Source organism: Schistocerca americana, chromosome 1 (genome assembly GCF_021461395.2).
Source record: "Schistocerca americana isolate TAMUIC-IGC-003095 chromosome 1, iqSchAmer2.1, whole genome shotgun sequence".
In the NCBI taxonomy this organism is placed as follows: Eukaryota; Metazoa; Arthropoda; class Insecta; order Orthoptera; family Acrididae; genus Schistocerca; species Schistocerca americana.
In genome coordinates, this window is record NC_060119.1 from 349,805,011 (window position 1) to 349,830,719 (window position 25,709).

The following is a 25,709-nucleotide window of genomic DNA, read 5'->3' on the forward strand; positions in this document are numbered from 1 at the left end:
TGAACATTTTTTTTGAAAAAAACACGAAAAATCTAAACCCAATAATTTCGGCTAAGACTTGATTCCACTTCTACGCACGACATCAGTTGTTAACTTTACTGCGTTTAAGAAGTATTTGTTATAAACCAACGACTTGGGAATATTCATAGTGTAGTACTCCATCAAATCCAATTTCAATTTCATATAGTTCTACCTTGTGTATTTGTTATTTTCCTTATAAAAGTTCTCTGTAAGCTATTCAGATGTACTCTGATGGTCTGTGAATGCTTTGAGAGTGCTTATAACTTTTCCATTATTTTGCTGCGTTATACTCTGTTTCTAAACTTTAATTATAATTCTTTCGGTATAAGCTTGAAATTTTTATGTGATATCTGTTTTACAACATAATCGCAACCATTTGACATTTACAGAAAATATTTTGGTTTCTCAGGAAATAAAAGGCAACGGACATTAACAGAGAACGCGACAGTATTAGCGGCCGTGCAAGTAAGGCAGGAAGGTTACACTGAGTGAGGTGGCGCAGTGGTAAGCACACTGGACTCGGATTCGGGATGACGATGGTTCAAACCTGAGTCCGGCCCTCCTGATTTAGATTTCCCGTAATTTCCTTAAATCGTTTCAGTCAAATGTCAGGATGGTTCCTTCTTCTCTATTATTTCTTGTGTTTTTAACTATTCCTTGATACCTTAGCAGTTGTCCCTTCAAACTGTTGCTTATTATCGTAAGAGTTCTTCACAGACTTCATACTTCGCCTACTTACACAAGACGTTCTTCAATTTGTCCTTTGTATTCCATTTAGTTTCTAGCATCCTTCAGCAGCACTAAATTGTACATGCTCTCAGTATTTCTCTTTTCTTGCCTTTTTCACATGCTCAAAATTTTACTTGTTTATTAATATATTCCATGTGAGCATTTTAGGTACTTTTTCCTCTATTCTGTTTTACATTTCAGTGCCGTTGGATCTCTTTGCTGTCTAAATCTCTTATCGCCTGGAGCAGACTTTTACTGATACATTCCTTGCTTCGGTCATCTTGTCTAGTCTTGCTTCCTTTTATTAAATATTCACATTCTTCCAGCATGTTCTCCCCAGCTCTGACGTTTGTCCTTGACCGATATTTTGCTCGAAGTACGTCATTCATTCTCATCAAGAATACTTGTAAGTCTTGCTGACCATCTCTATAAGGGCTGTGTCTTTATCTTTCCCGTTCAGTTTGTATTCCTCTTCAGAAACTATGACATTCCCTCACAGCTTCTTCTACACTGTTGAGAGCTTCCAGCACTGGCTCTGGTATTACTTAACAAGAACTTGATGTACAGGATCCCTAACTTTAAGAGTCCAAACGGATTTCCGTAGTCAGCGTACAGTATTCTTTTGTCCATGTGCTTCATCCACTATTTGATACGGAGTTCTGGATTGGATTTTGAAGCGCTCTTTTGTCTCAGTCAATAATTACCTATTATAAATTTTCTAAGGTCTGGTAACCATCTCTCTGGTAAAATCTGTGGGTAATTTATTTGGACCGTGACCTCTATAAACGCAGGCTATCTCAACATCCGAGATCTTTATTGTACGCCCAACTTTATCAAATAATCTAGAAGGTTACACGACAAATTACTTCGCTATGTCTCATGGACTGAGGGCGTGAGAAACTGTTTATGATGAGTCGTTCTGGGAAGGAACCGTTAATATCGACAGCCACGTTGGCAGCGTATTTGTTGGCACCGAGTTTTCGAACGCCCTTCGTCAGTCAGAACAGTACGCTCTATGTGTGCTCATTACTGTCAACATACAAAATAAATACATCTAAAAAAATTAAATTTACTTATCATTAGGGAAAGGTACCAACACGTACAAGGATTATAAACCACTCCCATTAGGTTGTTTAACTACCACGTATTGTCTCCCAACCAATAATTACGTAACATTCTCTTTTTACTCAACATTTGATATTATGACCAAAATGCTTGCCAACGGACAGACCGCTCAGAAAAAATGTAAGCCTTTACAATGAAACAAAAGCGTCGAAATTAATAAATCAGTCAATTAACTACCCTCTCAGGTAAAAGTTTCCTAGTATGTAACTTATGCTACACGAGGGCGAGTTGAAAAGTAATGCTTTCGAAATTCTTATGTGAAAACACGTTCTACAACTTCATAAACGAAGGCTTCCGTGGCCAGTGCCACAGTTAATAAAATTTTTCTGGGTTTGTGACCGCATTGTCAATATGTGAAACTGCCGACGTTTCGGTCACTGTTGCAAGTGACCTTCTTCAGGGTGTTTTTGTTTACCGCTGAATTCGAAAACTTTGTTTCTTATATACTTGCAGACGTGTCTGTTATCTAATTCTGATAGGCTGGTAAGGATGAAGAGAAGGGATGTTAGAAGTTCTTTATTGGTGTTTTTATTATTTCTTTCCATTGGTGGAAACCAGACTTTTGATTGGTGTTTGTAATAGTGCTTGCAGTAATGCAAACACTTATCAAAATGCCGGCTTTTAATAAAAAACCAATAAAAACTTTTAACATCCCACCCCTTCATTCTTACTAGCCCAACAGAATTAGATAACCGCCACGTCTGCGGGTATATAAGAAACAAGTTTCCTCATTAAGGAGTAAACAAAAACAGCCTGAAGAAGATCACTTACAACAGTGACCGAAACGTCGGTAGTTTTACATATTGACAACGCGGTCACAAACGCAGAAAAAATCTTATTAGCTGTTATACAGCTTTATTCTTCATTTATTTCTCAATATAGTCACCCTAGTGACGGACATATTTCTCTCAACGAGAGATCAGTTTATTGGTACCCACACTATAGAATGTTTGACTTCGTTGACGGAGCCACAACACTAGCTTTGCTTTCACCACTTCACCACTATTAAAATGTCTTCAAAGACGATCTTTAAGTTTTGGAGACAGACGAATATAAGATGTGACCAAGTCAGGAGTGTACTGATGATGATCGATGGCAGAGAACCCAAGCCGTCGGATTGCTGCAGATGTCGCAGCGCTCGTGTGTGGTACGACATTGTCATGCTGAAGGACAGGGTGCCCCACGTGTGGACGAACTCCTTTAATTCTAAATTAGATCACAGCGCGCGGTTTCTCACGCACCATCATATTTAAGTTACACACCGATATATTATATGCTACAAATCGGTGCACTCAAGCGCCAGAGTACTGCAAATATGTAGACATGAAGAATAAAGTTGTAGACTGTTAAGTAAGTTCGTTTCATTTAAAAAGCTTCCAGAGTTTTAAAATAAGAAATTCTGAGGCATTACTTTTCAGCACGCTCTCACAGATAATAAGGCTGAGTTGCCAATACAAACAACAAGAAGAATCTCACAGACGTAACACGGATCAGAATTATTAATTTTCACGATGAATTCATGCTGCTGGATTGCATTATATGTGTCTTTTGTAGCTTAATATTTGTAACGGCTTTAGCATAAACAATTAATATTGTTTTACGTCTTACATGGGGCATTTCAGATGTTAGAAGGCACAGACTAAAGAACAAAATCTTCTTACTTCCATATTTAAATTGTATGATGGTGGGACATCAGCTGGTATAATTTTTTTATTGAAAATGAAACTCCTCCAGCTGTATTTAAGATTTCATACTTATTTGGCTACTGGTTTCGACGTTGCGTCAACGTCATCTTCAGGCCCGTACACTCTGATGATATCAATTGATGATATCCACATGTGGAGCACGTATTGGTCTCACCGCGGACTTCTAGTACACAGCCACACACAATTGGTATCATCAAAGTGTACAGGCCTGAAGATGACGTTGACGCAAAGTGGAAACTAGTAGCCAAATAAATATGAAATATTAAATATAGCTGGAGGAGTTTCATTTTCAATTAAAATAAAAACAAAATTGTTATATGAAGCAAAATATGTGTCTATTGGAAGATTATGAAGCTTCAGCGACACCTAGCTCTCTAGGTGGGCTTATAAAAGACGAGAGCACGTCATACTCTTCACCCATCTACTGGGCTCGAATGATAATATCATTTACTGTCATTACGTTTTACTATTCTCCAGTCACAATAATTTCCACAGCTTTCCCCGAAAAGCAATAACCGGTTATGCATGAAAAGAAGTGCATTTTCGAATCAAACTAATCTTGTGGTCGAGTGTTGTTTTGTCGCTGTAGTAGCACCGTCTTTTTTCTGTGATGTGTGCTTATGTTGGTAAGTACCATTACAATTATTCAAGAACATACCGGAAGTGCATAAACGTCTAAAATTTACGCAGCGTTTTGGAATATATTCTGACATAGACGAAGGCGAACTGAAATCGACACTTCTAGTGTCGGAAGAAACTTTCTGATTCGATCAGTTTTGATTTCCCATCTAATAGCGACCACCTAAAATACAATGTTGTTGTTGTTGTGGTCTTCAGTCCTGAGACTGGTTTGATGCAGCTCTCCATGCTACTCTATCCTGCGCAAGCTTCTTCATCTCCCAGTACCTACTGCAACCTACATCCTTCTGAATCTGCTTGGTGCATTCATCTCTTGGTCTCCCTCTACGATTTTTACCCTCCACGGTGCCCTCCAATACTAAATCCCTTGATGCCTCAGAACATGTCCTACCAACCGATCCCTTCTTCTAGTCAAGTTGTGCCACAAACTTCTCTTCTCCCCAATCCTATTCAACACCTCCTCATTAGTTATGTGATCTACCCATCTAATCTTCAGCATTCTTCTGTAGCACCACATTTCGAAAGCTTCTATTCTCTTCTTGTCTAAACTGTTTATTGTCCACGTTTCACTTCCATACATGGCTACACTCCATACAAATACATTCAGAAACGATTTCCTGAAACTTAAATCTATACTCTATGTTAACAAATTTCTCTTCTTCAGAAACGCTTTCCTTCCCATTGCCAGTCTACATTTTATATCCTCTCTACTTCGACTATCATCAGTTATTTTGCTCCCCAAATAGCAAAACTCCTTTACTACTTTAAGTGTCTCATTTCCTAATCTAATGCCCTCAACATCACCCTACTTAATTCGACTACATTCCATTGTCCTCGTTTTGCTTTTGCTGATGTTAAAATACAATATACGCTTATTAAAAGACCGACGAAACGGTGAAGTGGTTAAGGTGATGAGATTATATCCAAGAGAAGCACGATTCATATACAGTACGTGTCCCGCTACCGAAATTTAGGGCTTCCGTGGTTTCAGGAAATAATTTCATGCGAAGTTCACTCTACCATTTCCTGGCTCCATTCTTCTCCAGCTCAGAGTGCTCTTCAGGTGCACATGATCTGAAAACAGGTGGCCACGTTATGCGCTTCTGACAGACAGTAGCAGTGCCAAGGAGTGTACTTCGTCTCATACCGTGTGTTCAAATGGCTCTGAGCACTATGGGAGTTAACTTCTGAGGTCATCAGTCCCCCTAGAGCTTAGAACTACTAGAAACCAACTAACCTAAGGACATCACACTAATCCATGCCCGAGGCAGGATTCGAACCTGCGACCGTAGCGGTCGCACGCGGTTCCGGACTGAAGCCCCTAGAACCGCTCTGCCACCCCGGCCGGCCTGTGGGACACTCACATAACAATATGTGCCCGCTACTTGTCAATGTGAGCGACTTTTTTATACATCAACGACAAAAATGGTCATAGGCTTCCCACGCCCCCCCCGCCCCCTCCCCGGGATATGTAGACAGTTTTTATTCATATACTGAGTGGGTAACCATCAACTCTCTGCAATATAATAAGATTTTAGTCACCTATAAAATTTATGTCTTATGACATGACGTGTGTCGAAACTGAACAACTTATCTATACCAAGACTGGCGATTTTAGAGTATGTATTCCTTCGGAAAAGTTACTGCCGACGCCCATGGAAGTGGTTACGGAATTGTACTCTTTTTATGTGCTCCCTCCTTTCCATAAATCACTCAAGTCAAACGTCTCATGGCTCCTTGTAAAGGCTTCAACGGATTTTTCTTTCTATCCATGTTCTATCCGAGCTTGCGCCGCGCGGGGTAGCCGCGCTGTCTAAGGTGTCTTGTCAAGGTGAGCGCGGCTCACCCCGTCGGAGGTTCGATTCCTCCCTTGGGGACGGGTGTGTGTGTCGTCCTTCGCGTAAGTTAGCTAAGTCAGATTAAGTAGTACGTAAGCTTAGGAACCGATGACCTCTGCAGTTTTATCCCATAAGGCCTTACCACAAATTTCCTTTTTCCGAGCTTGCGCTCCGTCTATAATTATCTTTAGTCGACGAAACGTTAAACCTCTCCTCTTCCTCTTTCTTCATTTCTCATTCTATGCGCGTTCTTTGGCAACGTCCTGGAGCCTTTGCTAATATCTGAGCCTTGGGTAATACCTTTAGCTGAGTTTTCGTGTAGGACGGTAGTTTCTCTACTTTACAGGGAAGACATGGTTTTAGCTGCTATGGCTACTCACATGTTCTTGTGCAGCACTGAATGGTAAGTATTCTTGCCGACAGATATCCGTTTATCTTTTATTGGTTGGTCACTGTATACACATAAGTAGTCGAGGCTGTTTGGAGTTACTAATTATAGATCGGTCACATGATGGCCAACAAAAAGAGTATTTGAAGGGCCTTTTATTTATCACTTCGATTTATATTCGACTGATACTGAATCACTTCATACACTTCAGACATTAGAAGTCGGAAATTCGTTTCTTCCTAACTCAGGCAACCTTACATCCGAATTGATACATTTACAGTCCGTTTTGAGGTTCTTAGATATTTGGAGCAATATTTCCAGCAAGGTGTACCAAATGGAAATCATTAACAGCACCCAGGAGGAGAATGCACGGAAGTAAAATCTACGATATGTGATCTTCATGTGCAAGATCACCCGTGCGGTAATTTCTGGGGGGGGGGGGGGGGGGGGGGGGGGGGGGAGGGGGGGCGGAGGAGCAAGAGCTGGGTATGGAGTATTTTTAACATTTTGGAAGATGAAGTAGTATTAAAAACGTTCCAATTCCAATCCTGTAAAAAAATAAAAAATAAAAAAAAATGAACTACGTAATCCCGAATTTTCAATCATTTTCTTGGAAGAAAAACACCTGACTACACTGTATTTTTTTTCTTTTCCCCAAGAGTGTGTCCTCCTGTAGGGGCGCCCTTGTCCATGTATGAAAACATTTCGGTGAAAACCAGAAGATAGTGAGAAAGCACAAAATGGGTGAATGTTTTGCTCACCTACAAGAGACAGAATAACAGATAAACTTTCTTAGCCAACTATATAAGGCTATGTGACTGGGATGGCAGGACCGTCGTCCTGACGCAATGGAAGCAGGGAGGGGAGGCAGTTCAAATGGTTCAAATGGCTCTGAGCACTATGGGACTTAAACTTCTGAGGTCATCAGCGCCTTAGAACGTAGACCTACTTACACCTAACTAACCTAAGGACGTCACACACAGCCATGCCCGAGGCAGGATTCGAACCTGCGACCGTACGGGCGCGCGGTTCCAGACTGTAGCGCCTAGAACCGCTCGGCCACCGTGGGCGGCAGGGGAGGCAGTGACGGTATTATTACATAAATATGAATGGAGCGCTGCCACTCGCTACACGCCTTTAGGCGCTGGGGAAAGAGGGAGTACATACCCCCTCCTGGAATCGGGGAACAGACTTTGCATTTCTGCAGAATTTTAGCATTCATTGATTGAGATTCTACTGAAGATTCGATTTAGCGTTGCTGAGCGCGAGAGGAAATGATGCAGCTTTAGCAAAACCAATACAACTTGTGTTTCTTTAGCCCCGACGTTTTCACGGAAAATTAAGCCATTTGTTTGGGCTGGGGCGATTTCAGCACTGTCCTGCAGTCAAGGCGGTTGTAACAATTTACAGAACATTGCAGAAATAGAATTTCTAATTTATTTTCTGTCCTTTACTCGTACAGCTCTTTATTTTCTCGATCATTCTGACAGTTCTATTTCGGGTTTTTAACTTCCAGTTTCAACATTATTGACAGAGGAAGAAAATATTTTATCTGAATATCCTGGATTTTAATTGTGTATCCTGGATTTCATCAAATACTGATGTCATTTCAAAGCACTGAATTAAAAGCTGGCATATTAATAATATAAAAAGAAATACTATACACGTATATTTGCTATTTAGGACTCAAAGTAATTTACCTCAAAGTTACTGACTGAATAACAATTAATCGCTTAAGGTAAAATAAGTCAATGTGTGTACTTCGTGCAAAATACAATTCTTGGGACATCACATGCCTTCACATTATAATCTCTCCCCCTCGTGGATAAATTTCTGCGGACGCCTATGCGTTGCAGTGTCTCTCGTTCGGTGCGCACTACGCCTCTCTGTCAGTATCCGTAAAACTGTATATTCTGTTTCGTCGTCTCGTCTGCTGTATGAGTCGTGGGTGATAATTCCGACTCTTCGTTCGAATCTATACCGACAGATTTAGTTATATTTTCAGTTTCACTTACAGAAGTCATCACACCCCCCCCCCCGCTCCCCCCCCCCCCCCCCCCCCCCCACACACACACACTTTTTTGGCGTGACATAGCCTTTCTCGTCATCTAATGTAATAATAGTAGAAGTTAAGGCACAGCAACAGTGGCAAACGGTCAGCGTGGTCTACTGGTTAGTGCTCTTGGTTAAAGCGACTACGTCTAAAGTTTGATTCTGAAAACCCATCTCAAACTTTTCATATTTTTGGAAAGACTTCGAAGGTAGCCCACGCAGTGTTGTTATGCCAACTGAAACGTTACTTGAATATATAAACAATGGAACTGACGCTGAAGTTGCCAAAAAGTTTTCCTATTAGTGTCACCAAGGAAATGAAATGTCGTGTGGCGAAGGCCTCCCGTCGGGTACACCGGTCGCCTGGTGCAAGTCTTTTGAGTTGACGCCACTTCGGCGACTTGCGTGTCAATGGCGATGATATGATGATGAAGACAAGGCGACACCCAGTCCCTGAGCAGAGAAAATCTCCGACCTAGCCGTGAACCGAACCCGGGCCCCTTTACACAGCATTCGGCCGCGCCGACCACTCAACTATCGAGGCGGACGTCACAAAGGAGAAGTGAATATATTCACAAGAATGGACCATTTCCCGGCACTGTTCTGTGACAACACTCGTCACGCGCTATGACTTCACAACAATAAATTTCAGTGTAGTGTGCACGAAACCAAAGTTCGTCTAAAAAACCGCTGACCGCTTTACTTCAGATGCTTCTTTCAGCGAGTTTGCGTATAATGACTCATTCATTCTAGCGCCTTTTAAAATCAGAGCTTGTAGATGGATCATTTTGTATTTGTTCAAATGTGTATGAAATCTTAACTGCTAAGGTCATCAGTCCCTAAGCTGACACACTACTTAACCTTAATTATCCTAAAGACAAACACACACACCCATGCCCGAGCAAGGACTCGAACCTCCGCCGTGGCCAGCCGCACAGTCCATGACTGCGGCGCCCAAGACCGCTCGGCTAATCCAGCGCGGTATTTTGTTTTTCACAGTTTCGTTACCAGTCAGTGAGTTGACGCTGGTGGAATTTGTTCTTTCAAGACGGGATCTATATTCGGTTGTAAAACGGAAAAACAAACTATAACGACTGGACACAAATATGGTTTCATCGAGCGAGGTGGTGCAGTGGATAGCAGACAGCGCTCCCAATCGGGAGGACGACGGTTCAAATCCGCGACCGGCTGTCCAGATTTAGGTTTTCCGTGATTTCCCTAAATCGCTCCAGGCAAATTCCGTGATGATTCTGTGAAGAGCACGGCCAACGCCCTTCTTGACCCTTGAAACTATCCGAGCTTGTGCTCGGCTCTAATGATCTCGATGTCAACGGGACATTAAACCCTAATCTTCCTTCCTTTAAATGAGGTGTGGTTGTGAATGACATCTAAGCAGAAGTAAATTAACGTAATAGGGGTCGGACCCAACGCCTTTATAGCTTACGCGCTGTGACTATAGGCAGGACGCACCCCAAAAATCATTCTCCGACCGAATACCAGCTACATGTAACCTTAAGCAGCCAGTTGAAATACTTTTTCCGAAATGTTTCTGCATCTCTTGATGAAACCAGAAAGTCAATGTGTCACACTATTGTGCCACACAGTAAGAACATTAATGTGCAATTTTCGAAAGGATATAAACATCCGTGTTCAACAGCTGTCTCCATTATTTCATCAAGCAATCAAGTTAGGTAAAAATTTGGATTCATTCGAATGAATAAAGTTATAATCGCAAGCACATTACATATTTTACATACGAGCACGTGTACTAGTATCTTTTACCACACATTTACAGCTGCTGTCCACTCAAATAATCCATAGTTAGGTGACCACTTTCTCCGCTCCGTGATTACAATTGGTATCTCACGATCCTCTATAAGGTTAAACGGTAGTGGCCGTGACCATTTGTAACATACAGTAAATTACATTACTAGAAGGAATCTGACACTTGGCTGCAAGATTAATAGAAAAAATGGTAGACATGATAGAGACAGTGGTACGGATCAGGTATAGGCCGAAGAACCTATAGTATCCATAATTTACGTTCCTTTATAAAAAACAATCTGCTGTAGCACTTGTTGAACACTTTCGTGGACATTTTTTATTCTAAAATGTTTCGTTTTAAAAACAACGTCGTTAGTTCAAAATGGTTCAAATGGCTCTGAGCACTATGGGACTTAACTTCTGAGGTCATCAGTCCCCTAGAACTTAGAACTACTTAAACCTAACTAACCTAAGGACATCACACACATTCATGCCCGAGGCAGGATTCGAGCCTGCGACCGTAGCGGTCGCGCGCCTCCAGACTGTAGCGCCTAGAACCGCTCGGCCAAACTTCGTTAGTGGATGTGCTGAAATGTTAAACCTTTTTCAGTTTTTTTAAATTTTAATACTGCTTAAAAACTGAAAAACAATTCAGAAAAACGAGCACACCAACAACCATATCTCTAAATGAGGCAGCTGGAAAAAAGTAAGTAAACTGTTTACTATTTGAAAAGTGATGGCCGTACCTTTTAGTACATTTATCCCACTGTGAGACACGACGGTCAATGCCTACATGGAAAAATGGTTGCGGTTGCCTTCGGAATCATGACTGTATTCAGGTGCGTATCTCTTCGTACAAAGCAAATCCAAGGCCACGAAAGGCTTTCTTCAGGTCTCCAAAAATATGGAAATCGCATAGGGAAGGATCGGCACTTACGAAGGATGTGCAAGGACTTACCAGGAAACTTCTACAGCGTACTGGAAACAAACTCAGCGACATGTGGGTGGGTCCAACGGACGAAGAGCTACACGCCTAGGTACAATTATGGTTCCGTAGGCAACCGAAAACATTTTTCCATGAAGGCATTGACTGTCTTGTCTCACAGTGCGATAAATGTATCAACAGTTATGAAGATTAATTATGAAATAATGAACAGTTTACATACTTTTTCCACATGCCTCCTTTTCACTTTACTGCCTCTTATATTCTGGTTACAACTCTGGGTAGTAATTTGCCTTGTTATTCTACAGCTCCTTTTTTTAAAAACAGTAACACGCAGATAACTCTTTTATAATAACTGTAGCGCTCTTAGCCATCTATTGACGATGAAGAGATCACCCGCAGAGGCTGCAAATGCGTCTTAGTTATGTAGCAGTACATCTACATCTACATGATTACTCTGCAATTCACATTTAAGTGCTTGGCAGAGGGTTCATCGAACCACAATCGTACTATCTCTCTACCATTCCACTCCCGAACAGCGCGCGGGAAAAACGAACACATAAACCTTTCTGTTCGAGCTCTCATTTCTCTTATTTTATTTCGATGATCATTCATACCTATGTAGGCTGGGCTCAACAAAATATTTTCGCATTCGGAAGAGAAAGTTGGTGACTGAAATTTCGTAAATAGATCTCGCCGCGACGAAAAACGTCTTTTCTTTAATGACTTCCATCCCAACTCGCGCATCATATCTGCCACACTCTCTCCCCTATTACGTGATAATACAAAACGAGCTGCCCTTTTTTGCACCCTTTCGATGTCTTCCGTCAATCCCACCTGGTAAGGATCCCACACCTCGCAGCAATATTCTAACAGAGGACGAACGAGTGTAGTGTAAGCTGTCTCTTTAGTGGACTTGTTGCATCTTCTAAGTGTCCTGCCAATGAAACGCATCCTTTGGCTCGCCTTCCCCACAATAGTATCTATGTGGTCTTTCCAACTGAAGTTGTTCGTAATTTTAACACCCAGGTAGTTAGTTGAATTGACAGCCTTGAGAATTTTACTATTTATCGAGTAATCGAATTCCAACGGATTTCTTTTGGAACTCATGTGGATCACCTCACACTTTTCGTTATTTAGCGTAACTGCCACCTGCCACACCATACAGCAATCTTTTCTAAATCGCTTTGCAACTGATACCGGTCTTCGGATGACCTTAGCAGACGGTAAATTACAGCATCATCTGCGAACAACCTAAGAGAACTGCGCAGATTGTCACCCAGGTCATTTATATAGATCAGGAACAGCAGAGGTCCCAGGACGCTTCCCTGGGGATCACCTGACATCACTTCAGTTTTACTTGATGATTTGCCGTCTATTACTACGAACAACGACCTTCCTGACAGGAAATCACGAATCCAGTCGCACAGCTGAGACGATACCCCATAGGCCCGCAGCTAGAAATACGGAATCAACCTGAGATCCTCTGTCGATAGCGGCCATTACTTCGTGCGAATAAAGAGCTAGCTGCGTTGCACAAGAACGATGTTTTCTGAAACCATGCTGATTACGTATCAATAGATCATTCCCTTCGAGGTGATCCTTAATGTTTGAATACAGTATATGCTCCAAAGCCCTACTGTAAACCGATGTCAATGATATAGGTCTGTAGTTCGATGGATTACTCCTACTACCCTTCTTAAACACTGGTGCGACCTTTCGTTGAAAGCTTTCCACACCTATGACTAGCTCTGACACATTAATTAGTTTGGCCGTAAGTAGGGACTGTAGCTGCGGAAGCATGCAAGATTACTACGAACTGCGACCTTCCTGACAGGAAATCACGAATCCAGTCGCACAGCTGAGACGATACCCCATAGGCCCGCAGCTATTACTACGAACTGCGACCTTCCTGACAGGAAATCACGAATCCAGTCGCACACAGCTGAGACGATACCCCATAGGCCCGCAGCTAGGTTGGGCTCAACAAAATATTTTCGCATTCGGAAGAGAAAGTTGGTGACTGAAATTTCGTAAACAGATCTCGCCGCGACGAAAAACGTCTTTTCTTTAATGACTTCCATCCCAACTCGCGCATCATATCTGCCACACTCTCTCCCCTATTACGTGATAATACAAAACGAGCATGCAAGATTACTACGAACTGCGACCTTACTGACAGGAAATCACGAATCCAGTCGCACAGCTGAGACGATACCCCATAGGCCCGCAGCTATTACTACGAACTGCGACCTTCCTGACAGGAAATCACGAATCCAGTACGATACGGTGACGCTGTAATAGTGGTTTGCTTTCGTGTTGCAGGTGCTGGCACACGACAAGCCAGAAGGGTATCTGGATGGCTATACCTCTGATGGCGACGCGGACTTGGCCGAGCTCGAGGTGTACGTGGAAATGGAGACCACAGAGGAGAAGAAGGAAGGTGACTCCGCAGACGACCACATCCGCTATCCCCGCCACCCCCAAGAGTACTACCACAGCCCACACGAGCACCTGAGGCCCGTGGTGCTGGCGCGTAAGGAGTACCCGTACCAAACTCTCCCTCAAGGCGATTACTACTACGAAGAAGCGGACTGGCCGGTGGCTCCCGCCCGCGACTGGCAAGCGAAGCGCGTCATCTCCAAACCGGTCGTCGTGGCTCCGTACAGGCAATGGAGCCACGAGCCCGTCGCCACAAAGGCGGTCGTCGTGGGCAAGCACGTCGACTACGTGGACCGCTACAAGCCCGTCTATGTCGAGAAGCCGAGGTTCCGGGAAACTGACTTCGTGGAGGCCAAGGAGTTGATCGAGCACGGGGACGGCGGCTGGCCCGGAGACTTCATCGACCGGAAGGCAGTCTTCGTCGAGAAGTCAGTAGACGCTGGGATCAAGCCCCTGCCTTACAAGCACGTGATCGTGGAGGGGCGCAAGGGTTGGGAACCTCACCACAGGCCCTTCGTCGGTAAGGAGTACTTCGACTACGGTTACGGGCCGCACGTAGTCAGCAAAGAGGTGCTGGTGCCTGTCAAGAACTACCACGCCAAGCCGTACGTTATCGAGCGCTACGGAGGTGACAAGGAAGAATTCGAGACCGACGCAGTGCACGTTCGCGAGGGTCCCGAAGGCGAGGAGATTGTCGAGGTGGATAAAGACGTTAAGACGGACGTGGATAAGAAACTGATCGTCGAACCAATAGTGACGGAGGACGGCGTAGAGACACTTATCGAAGAAGAGGAAGACAAGGACATTGTGGAAGACGTCAAGGAATCTGTTCAAATTGTTTCGCCATACGACATGAAGGAATAAGACGAAATACTGGGATGCTCCACAAAACAGGTAAGTCGGCCTTCAACTTTACTTAAAGCGCTTCAGAGACTTCTTGTGATTTTTAAAATGTCAGATATCTTATTGATTACTCCCTTTCGGGAATAATTATCGTAGCTTTTTTAAAACTTTCAATGGAACACCCTCAGGTTTGAACTGAGCGGTGTAGCTCAAATGGTTCAAATGGCTCTGAGCACTATGGGACTTAACATCTGAGGTCATCACCCTCCCCCCCCTCCCCTAGAACTTAGAACTACTTAAACCTAACCAACATAAGGGCATCACACACATCCTTGCCCGAGGCAGGATTCGAACCTGCGACCGTAGAGGTAGCGCGGTTCCAGACTGAATCGCCTAGAACCGCTCGGCCACAGCGGCGGCGGTGTAGCCCAGAGGTCAACACGCTGGATTCGTTATGATAATTTTGAGTTTAAAATCTGACTACTGAGTGTTGCTAATGTATCATTGAAAATGAGGAAAGCCTGATACAAATATGGTAAATCGAGTTTAATAATTAACGTAACTTTGGGTGTGCCAACAACATATCTTTTACATAGTTTATGCAATATGCGGAACACTCAACTTACGAAATTTGCAATATCTTCGCCAATTTTCCAGCTAACTGCCATGCAATTCTGTGTTCCTGACATTCTGTTTCAGAAACTTCTTTTTCAAGTGTACTTCAGTACTTAATATCAATAAATCTCATTTCTGGAAGGAATTTTTCTGCTTCTGTGATACCCTGAATCAGTTTTTAGGTTCTGAAACTCTATTCCTCTTTCTATTGTTGCTTTTAACACCGATTCTGGACTAAATAAGTGCTCCATTCCAGTTCGCGGCTCTTATAAATTTTCTCTACTCCCAGTGAGAGAGATAAGTCGTTTGCAAACCTTTGTATTGTTTCTTAATGCCCTTCTACCTTTAGCTTTCCTTATAAACTTTTTTGCGTTTCCTCCATCGCTTCTTGGAAGACAAGTTTAATAAAAGCCATAGTACGCTATCACTCGGACCTAATAAACTTTTAAGATGGAATTGAATTTACACATTTCTCCTCTTTTTGTGCCTCAACGATGCACTGTCTAATAGTTTTATGTAATAATTTCTGAAGTTGTAATCTCCCCCTCCTAAAATGTGTTGTTGTCACTACTATTTTCGATGGTGAAGTCTCTTTTTTTTTTTTAAAAAAAAACGAGAGGAGTAAGATTTAGTATAAACTTTGTACTTATCGTCTTTTCTCGTAGTTGGTTCCAGTTCTTCACGTCTGCGGACCGATTCTTGAAGCTGAAATTTTCATATTTTAGGTTCTCACGGTTCCAACCGAATTAAATCATTTTTGAAGTAAGCCTGTGCAATTTTTTTGTTTTCATGATAATTTATTCTGTCAGATTTTTCTGTATCACACTGTCTTTTGAATTTTCGCATTAAGAAAGCCGAAATTACATTGTCTTTCCAAAATAGAAAAACACGTACGATCACATCAGAGGCATGCCCACTAATACCCCCTCACTCTATGGTAATAACAATATTCCAAAGGGTTTACAAAATTTCTCAACAAATGGATTTCTATTAATTTATATTATTATTTTATAAATGAATTCAGAAATAAACATGATAAACAGTATCAAATTGCGTAATTAATAACACAAATTTTAAGTGAGTCAAATATTTCGTTATTTCAAATGTTTCTAAAAAAAAAATTAAGTGCACATTCAGAGATAGTACATATCAATTGTAACAAACAAAACAAAGTAATTCTTTTTTTTATCGATTTTAGCTTGACATATAACACATCATACGAATTCTTTTTTAGAGAAACAGCTGATATAAAAAACCTGTCCAAAATTCGAAAATATTTCTGGTATCGGCTACTTCTGTTGAGGAAAAGTAATGCTAGAGGTGGGTGTGTCCCTTTACAAACTCTACAGCAGTGTTCAGTGATCCAGTAAGTAGTAGCCCATTATCAAAAAGAGAAACGGTAACCGTTAAGAAAGATTTTTTGAAAAGTGATGGCATGTGAAAAATTTTTTCTCCGATTAATCCTATCTTTTATATAAAAAGTGTAATAATGACAAATATGCAACAGATCCAGTCAAGATATCTTTATGCCAATTCATAATTAAAATTTGGAACAAAGAAGAACTACACGAACATTGGACTATAGCTACAATCCACCCGTTACACAAAAAAGGAGGCGAATCAAATCCAGACAACGATAGATGAATTTTCCTTTTGGATATAACGTATAAAGTCATTTCACGAATTCTGTACAATCGTTGTAAAGACCAACTAGAATTTGAACCAGGTGAATACCAACGAAGATTAAGGTCCTGGAGAAGCTTGTCTGGCCAGATAATCGCTTTGAAATTGGTAGTGGATTAAGAAAAACAACAAGTCGAAACCCTTGTAGACTTCGAAAAAACTTATGATTGTGTCCAAAGATCTTCAATGAAGAAGATACTGAGGAATTTTGGGCTCCATCCAAAATTAACAAAAACAATAAAATTAACTCTGACAAACACCAAATCTAAAGCAAAGTCCAGAGAAGAAATATCTGAACCATTTACGATTAATAAAGGTTTAAGTCAACGAATGAAAAGATGCTGAGCGATTCGGAAAGAAAACCTATAGAAGAAGATTACCAGAAAACGACTGACTGATGTGGTCCAACGAGGCCGTAAAAGGAGAATGATTTAATGAACAGCTCGAGACTTCATGAAGATTTGGCAACTATGGCTTCTTGGGTGGCGGAGCTAAACTCTCGAATGGAACACGATTGCATTATATTTAACGAATCTTTTATTTGCGCTGAATGTTTGCTGGTACAACACAGAAGAAGGTGTTATATTGTGCACTCTCTCAGATAAAGTTAACTCATCATTTACTTTCTGACAACTTTGATAAATATCTGTCTGGAACTTTGAATACATACTATTGTAAGAGGCGTAAGGGCCACATTTTCATTTTCACATCTCACAATTGATGGGTAGTTGTATGCATCGTCGGAAGAAGTGGAAGATTGTTACTTGACGCAAATACGCAGTGTAGAAAAATTGTGTGTAAATCACAGATGTTATTGTACAAAAACCAGACCTCCGTAGCCATCAGTTCTGCAAAGGATGTTGCACAATCTGCTAGCGCTGAAACCTGCTGACTCCCGTGCAAGGCTCAGGTTAGCACCACACACGCGCACAGACATTGCGAAAGCACGCCGAATGCGAAAGCCTGTGGAATGTTAGTGACTTCAAGAAATAAAAGTAGGTCACTGGATAGAGAAACAGCAGCCTAGGTTAATATGCTGTCGTATATGCCTTTTCTTTTCTCCAATTTCACTCATCAGATTACTAAATTTTTGTCGTGTTCTATACTTTTCCTGGTAATGCACTATAATTTTACTGCTTTTATTCCAGGACGCTGACTACGAGTGGATGGGAGCAACTGCTTCCCTTTACTGGATCTGAACTGACCGATGAGATGGACGAGACAGCGCACACTAATAAACACTTTCCTACAACATTAAGTCTTATTTATGTACTCACATTCTCCCCGTGTTTACAAGGCGCATTCAGTTCCTAACATCTGTACAATAAAATCACGATTCTTCCTTCTTACTCTGAAATAATTCTCTTTTTTTCCAGAATTTCTTAAGTAAAGCTAGTAACATCTTTAACGGTAGTTTTATGAGTACTGTGTTTTTAACAAGAACTGTCATATGCATATACCTGACTCCCGCCTATACATTACACAACCAGTTATTTTGTTTTCATAATTTTAACTTAAATACATTTTTTTACAATAATTATTTCAGTGTACCTTAATATTTACAAATTCCTTTGTGGATTTAAAATATATGTATATACACACGTCATGTGTACCATAAACGGCTTTGAGAGTAACTACTATGGTTTATATTTCCAGCAAACCAGACAGAAACATTAGGTTCCGCTCTCACATTGCGATGCAGATTAATGAAATTTGGAAATTTAATGTAAGGTCTTATGGGATCATACTGCTGAGGTCGCCGGTCCCTAAGCCTACACATTACTTAATCTAACTTAAACTAACTCACGCTATGGACAGCACATACACCCATGCCCGAGGGAGGACTCGAACCTCCGACGGGGGGAGCCGCACGAACCGTGACAAGGCGCCCTAGACCACGCGGCCACCCCACGTGGTTCAGATTAATGACTTTAGCAATAAATACTGAGAAAAAGATGCTGCAGCTTGATTTAGAGCTTCCAACGTGTGGAACTGAGGAATTTTCTAATATCCAAATTTCTTTTGGATAGCTCCTGCCTTCAGTAAACACGTTTTTTTCTTCGTTTCTACCCACACATGTTTTTCTGCGGTTAAATCAGAGCGTTTTTTATTTTCTTTCCATTAAACAACAGGAAAAAAGAAAGAAGTCTAAATAGAAAAGAAGAAAAATTGTATTTGCTAACGAATCCAAAACAAATTTATTTGTAAGCAAAGACGAGCATAAGAGTGAACTGTAATCTCAAGATGCTGGTATCTAACTTCGAAATGAAATATACGTGGCTTTGCGAAATCTAGGTATTGATGTGATAATTGTGCAGTACAGGACATTATGATATTGCTAGTATGTAGTACGGAGTATACTTTACTAGTAAATATCAAACATAAATTTCTTTATCAATTTTTCTTCTTCTTTATGTACCCAAGAGAACGTATTAGGTCTTTGTACTAATCATGTTTCATTTCCACCAGATCATAAAACAAAGAGGATAGCTGGGGATGAAACTTTGTGGGCATTACCAATTCCAGCGTTTGCCGAGCACGACAGCAAATCTCTCAACACCTTTGGCCCTAACTGAGAAACTGGAGATATTTTAAATTCGTGCTGAAATAGTAATGAAGAGTCTCGTCTAATTTTAACTACAAAATATGAACAAGTAATGCTGATATTGATATAACATCCAAGAGGTAACATTTTGTCGTGCGCAGCTGTCGTGTCCGACGTCTATGCTATATTTCTGATGATAGAAAGATATTTACAGTATCGTGTATGGCATTTCGAAATATTTTTTGTTCGTCCGTCTCAGCACATTATCTGTATAGTATGTAGACATGCAGTTGCAGTCAAGAAGACGTGAAAGAAGTGTGAGACCTAGGAAATACAAAATCTTAGGGTTATTCGAAATATACTGGAACGCAAGTAAGATCCAACAAGCAACTCAAAACGACGAACATACAAGTTTTCGGAGCCATTGCCGTAATGATGAGTATACGATAGAAAAAAAAAACACCAAATTCATACTTAGGTCGCCTTGTAAGTTTTAACAAACTGAATTTGTCACTAATTGTTCTTACAACAATGGCAGCTCAGAAATAGCGTTGTTCAACTTTTGATGGCTACCTCCAAAAAGGCATTTTATTTGCAGAATTTCGTAGTGGGAAAAAAAAGTCGATGTCGTTTGTAAAGTATGTGAAGGGGATCGGTATATGACTTACTGCGAGACAGAGGCTTCTTTACGCATATCGCAGACTGCACTTCGTCCGATTTTGCAAGAACGTTTAGCTGTGGTAAAGACCTGTTCCCATGGGCTCTGCACCAGGGTGTGTCTTACATGGCACGTTTTAAAACTTTACTATTTTTTTTCATTCGTTATCCCCTCCCAGATTGGTACAGTTCTATGTCTCAGGAAGAAGTGAACCATCAGCTTCACAAAATATTGCTTCTGCATGATAAATTCGTTCTTCACTTTGCTTAACGCTTTGCCGAGCCAAGCTGCTTCTTCTTACGAACCAACGCGGTCCACCACAGCAGTCTTACACTTTTGAGGAAAGCTAGCTATCGTAGTACATACATTTTCTTCATTTCGTGCACTGGAGGCGTTATTCGACAGACAAATGCTTACTATTAGCGGACGCGTAAATTAACTGTGCATTAAAGTGACACAATGGCTGTGAGGGAAGTGATGATTTATTAGGAGAAAGTACAAATTCTGACACGGGAACTGAGAAACTGTGTGCCAAAATTAAGATGCTATGTATCAACAATGAAGGCGATTACAGCATTATTCTGGAAGAGCGTCAGAGATTCGTAAGCGAAAAGTAGCTCGAGGACATAGAGCGTGCTAATGTTTTGAAGATGGTTGCTATTGAAAAGACAGCGATGTTTTGTTCAATTAACGATTGAAAGTAGCGCCAAGTGGTTGCGTGGAATCGATCACCAGTTATTCGAGAAAGAGAACTTCTGAGCGAAAAGAGGCAGCCGCGAAGCGGTAAGGAAGAAGCGAATGTGAATTCAACAATTCAACAACATGTACGTATCTGGGCTTATAAATTTTACTCATACATGTATTTGAAAATAAAAAGAAAAAAAACACAAACTAATCGTTCAAAGGTACAAATTTTGATGCAAATTCTGGTCGTTTAACTTACTATGGCAAAGAGAAGATAAAAGCTGTCTGTGAAACTCTCTCTGAAAGTGATTTTTAGTCCGATGTTGAAGCATTAGTTTGTCACACAATTGCTTTAAATACAAACAGTTTTAGAGATGCGTGTGTTCTCATAGAAAGCCTTTTGGGAAAACCTCTTGTATTTACTTGTAGGTCTATCATTTTCAGAGGCGTTTTTGAGGAAAAGATGGGCGTTAGGGACACAGGTCCGATTAGTGTCGAGAAAAAGTAAAGCACTTTGTAATAGGCGTCAACGAATTCCAAACTGGAATTAGGCACGAAAACATCAAGGAACATTTTAAACAAGTCGAATTGCTGAGAATTTCAAATTTTGTTCGAGATACTTTGAGAGAACATCAGCCCACAGAGGACTGAACTTAATTTTTAGAATTAAATCTAACGTCTCTTGTTAAAGCACCATCTCATAAGTATCTTTCCGTGCTACAGGGCTTGTCCATCGTGAAAAATGGATGGCGAATTGCTTAAACATGTTTATACTTGATGATAAATTTGAATTACGACCACAAGAGGAGAATGAAATCTGTACTACTTGTATTTTACATGTTACCGTGTACGTCGAAGTAAGATTCTTTGCTCATTCTGAAGCCAGAGCACCATTTTTGGATTTCAGCTTTCTTTCAAATCTTTATAAATACATCAAGTTGATCGTGAAGTCTCTTAAACGACTTTACAAAAACAAAAAAATCATTTGTGCTATCTGTTTCCTGTTTTGTCTCCGTAACACCTTCTATCCTAATTACTTTCTTCAATAAAAAATGAAAATGGTTATTTCATTGAATCGCGAGGAAAATATTTAAAAAAGTACGAGTTGGAAACGACCTCATCCAGGAACTTAAAAAACAATCGATAATGGGTTTGAAGAATCTGTATCGAACGAAGATTTGAGTGGCCAGTTCCTTAAGCCAGATCCCACGCAGTGGCACGAAAATGTAAATTTCATCAAAGCTAGTTATTGAACTGAAAGATGTAAATGATCCAGCTGAGAGAACTTTCAAATGAATGGAGGACGGAAGCAGTATGTGGCTCACGTAGTAACCGAGTACTGTCAAGCGGTGCGGGGTATAAAAGACATTTCATCACAGAATAATAAATTTTAGAAGTAAATGTGATTTTCTTTCCATATTTTCCTCACAAATGTTATATGAAATGGCCTCCTTTTTTCAGTCTTCTGACTGGCTTGATGCGGCTCATCACGAATTCCTCTCCTGTGCCAACCTCCTCATCCCAGAGTAGTAGCGGTCTTCCTCTACAGTTTTTGACCTCTATAGCTCCCGTTAGTACCATGGAAGTCATTCCCTGATATCTTAACAGATGTCCTATCATCCTATTCCTTTTGGTTGTCAACGTTTTCCACGTATCCCTTCCTCCCCCCCCCCCCCCCCCCCCCCACCCCGATTCTGTGCCGAACCTCCTCATTCCTTACCTTATCAGTCTCCCCAATTTTAAACATTCGTCTGTAGCACCACATCTCAAATGCATCGATTCTCTTCTGTTCTGGTTTTCTCACAGCCCATGTTTCACTATCGTACAATGCTGTGCTCTAAACGTACATTTTCAGACATTTCTTCCTCAAATTAAGGCCTATGTTTGATGCAAGTAGACTTCTCTTGGCCATGAATGCCCTTTTCGCCAGTGCTAGTCTGCTTTTGATGTCCTCCTTGCTCCGTCCGGCATTCGTTATTTTGCTGCCTAAGTAGTAGAATCCTTCTTCTTCTTCTTGCGTTACACCCTCTGTACGATCACGGGTAGCCCCTTCGTGGGCTGCATGTTCCTCTTCTTCTCCCAGAACCTTTTCATCCTTTCTCTTCTTCTCTCCCGCTCTTCTTCCGAGATCTTCAGTGTCCTCTTCTCCTGTCGGCTCCACTGGTGACACTCTAATCTTTTCCTGCATTCTTCTCTGTCGTTGATCTCCGGCGTATTGGTCAGTGTATATTTGTTCCTCCAATTTTCCTTTCCTTTGACCTTGATCCCCAAATCCAACCAGTCCTTTCGAAGTTCAACAACCCACTTGGTACCTGTCTTTCCCCTTGTCCTCTCTGTTGTTTCCCACACTCTCTTCGTCATTCTGTCCATACTCATCCTAATTACATGTCCAGCAATCTTTGCCCTTCTGAGTCTGATTTCCCGGATATTGTTCTCATGTTCCGGTACAGTTCTTCCCTAGGTCTTCGCATCCATCTCTCTCCACCTCTTTTGGGACCTAGTATTTTTTTCAGTATTTTTCTCTCTTCTTTCTGTAGTTGTTCTGTCCCATTTCTTCCGTGTCATCGTCTCAGCAGCATATAGTACTGCATTCCTCGCCGTTGCCTTGTAGTGGCTTATCTTGGCCTCTGTGGATATATTCTTTTTATTGTATATCTCGTCATACAGAAGACTGACCTCATATTCTTTATCCTCTCTGTTATTCACTCCTTGCTCCTGTTCCTTCCTGTTACAAATTCTCCCAGGTATTTAAATTTGTCCACCATTTGCACAATTCCTTGCGGTGTTTCCCAGTCTGCAGTGGTATTTAATGTCTTTGTCTTGTTGTAGGCGATCCTCAGTCCCACCTTTCTGGCTACCTTACTTAAGTTGTCGAGTTGTGTCTTTGCGTCTTCTTCCGTCTCACTTACTATTGCCATGTCGTCTGCAAAGACTAGACAGTCCACTTGAGCCCTGTTATCCTTTTTGTCCCCCACATGGGTCTTTGGTATTCCCATTTTCTCGTTTATTGCTCTCTGACAGTACTCCTCTGAATCTCACTCTTGCTTTTATGTCTGTCAGAATTTCTTTTATGACTTCTTGTGTAGTTCCATCTAGTCCTCCGTTCTTCAGGATCCTAACGAGAGTGTCTGTCGATAGAGTCATTTCTTAACTTCTGCTACTTCTCATTACTTTCGTCTTTCTTCGATTTACTCTCAATCAATACTCCGTACCCATTAGACTATCATTCCATTCAGCAGATCCTGTAATTCTTGTTCACTTTCACTCAGGATGGCAATGTCATAAGCGAATCGTATCATTCATATCTTTTCACCTTGAATTTTAATCCCACTTCAGAACCTTTCTTTTATTTCTATCATTACTTCTTCGATATACAGATTGAACAGTAGGGGTGAAAGACTACATTCCCGTCTTACACCCTTTTTAATTCGAGCACTTCTTTCTTGGTCATTCCTCTTGGCTTTTGTACACACTGTATATTATGCGTCTCACCCTGTAGCTTATCCCTATTTTTCTTAGAATCTCAAACGTCTTGCACCATTTCACATTGCCGAATGCTTTTTCCAGGTCGACAGATCCTACGAACGTGCCTTGATTTTTCTTTAGTCTTGCTTCCCTTATCAACCGCAACTTCAGAATTGCCTCTATGGTGCCGTTACCTTTTCTAAAGCCGAACTGATCGTCATCTAACACATCCTCAATTTTCTTCTCCATTCTCCGGTACATTATTATTGTCAGCAACTTGGATGCATGCCGTGCGGTTCTAGGCGCTACAGTCTGGAACCGCGTACCGCTACGGTTGCAGGTTCGAATCCTGCCTCGGGCATGGATGTGTGTGATGTCCTTAGTTTAGTTACGTTTAAGTAGTTCTAAGTTCTAGGGGACTGATGACCAAAGATGTTAAGTCCCATAGTGCTCAGAGCCATTTGAACCATTTTTTTTGGATGCATGAACTGTTAAGCTGACTGCGCGGTATTTCTCGAACTTTTCAGCTCCTGCCGTCTTCGGAATTGTGTGGATGATATCTTTCGAAAGTCAGATGGTATGCCGTCAGACTCAGACGTTCTACTTACCAATGTGAATAATCGTTTTGTTGCCATATCCTGCAATGACATTAGAAATTCTGGTGGAATGTTGTCTATCCCTTCTGCCTTACTTGATCTTAAGTCCTCCAATTGAAATTCTAATTGTAATACTGGATCCCCATATCATCTAAATAGACTGCTGTTTCTTCTTCCATCACATCGGACGAATCTTCCCGCTCATAGATTCCTTCAATGTACTTCTTCCACTTATCCGCTCTTTCCATTCAACACTGGAATTCCCGCTGCACTCTTAATGTTGGCATCATTGCTTTTAATCTCAGTGAAGGTCCTTCGATTTCTTCACATTTTTCATGGAGCCACTTCGTCTTAGCTTTCCTCCAGTTCCTATTTACTTAATTCCTCAGGGACTTGTATTTCTGTATTCCTGAATTTCCCTGCACATTTTTGTACTTCCTTCTTTCACCGATCAACTGAAGCATTTCTTCTGTTACCCACGGTTTCTTCGCAGTTACCTTCTGTGTATCTATGATTTCCTTTCCTACTTCCGTGATCGTCCGTTTTAGAGGTGTCCATTACTCTTAAACTGTACTACATACTCAGCTATTCCTTATAACTGTATCTATATCCTTAGAGAACTTCAAGCATATCTCGTCATTCCTTAGTACTTATTTTACCGCCTCTTTGAGTACTGATTTTTCCTGACTAATCTCTTAAACATCAGCCTACTCTTCATCACTACTACAATGTGATGAGAGTCTTTATGTGCTCCTGGGTACGTCTTATAGTACAGTATCTAATTTCGGAATGTGTCTGACCATGATGTAAACTAACTGAAATCTTTCCCGTTTTCCTAGTATACCTCCTCCTCTTGTGATTATCGAAAAGAGTGTTCGCTATTGCTACTGAAGTTTGTTACCGAAATCAATGAGTCTTTCTCTTCTCTCATTCCTTGTCCCAAGCTCATATTATCCTGTAATCATTTCCGCTG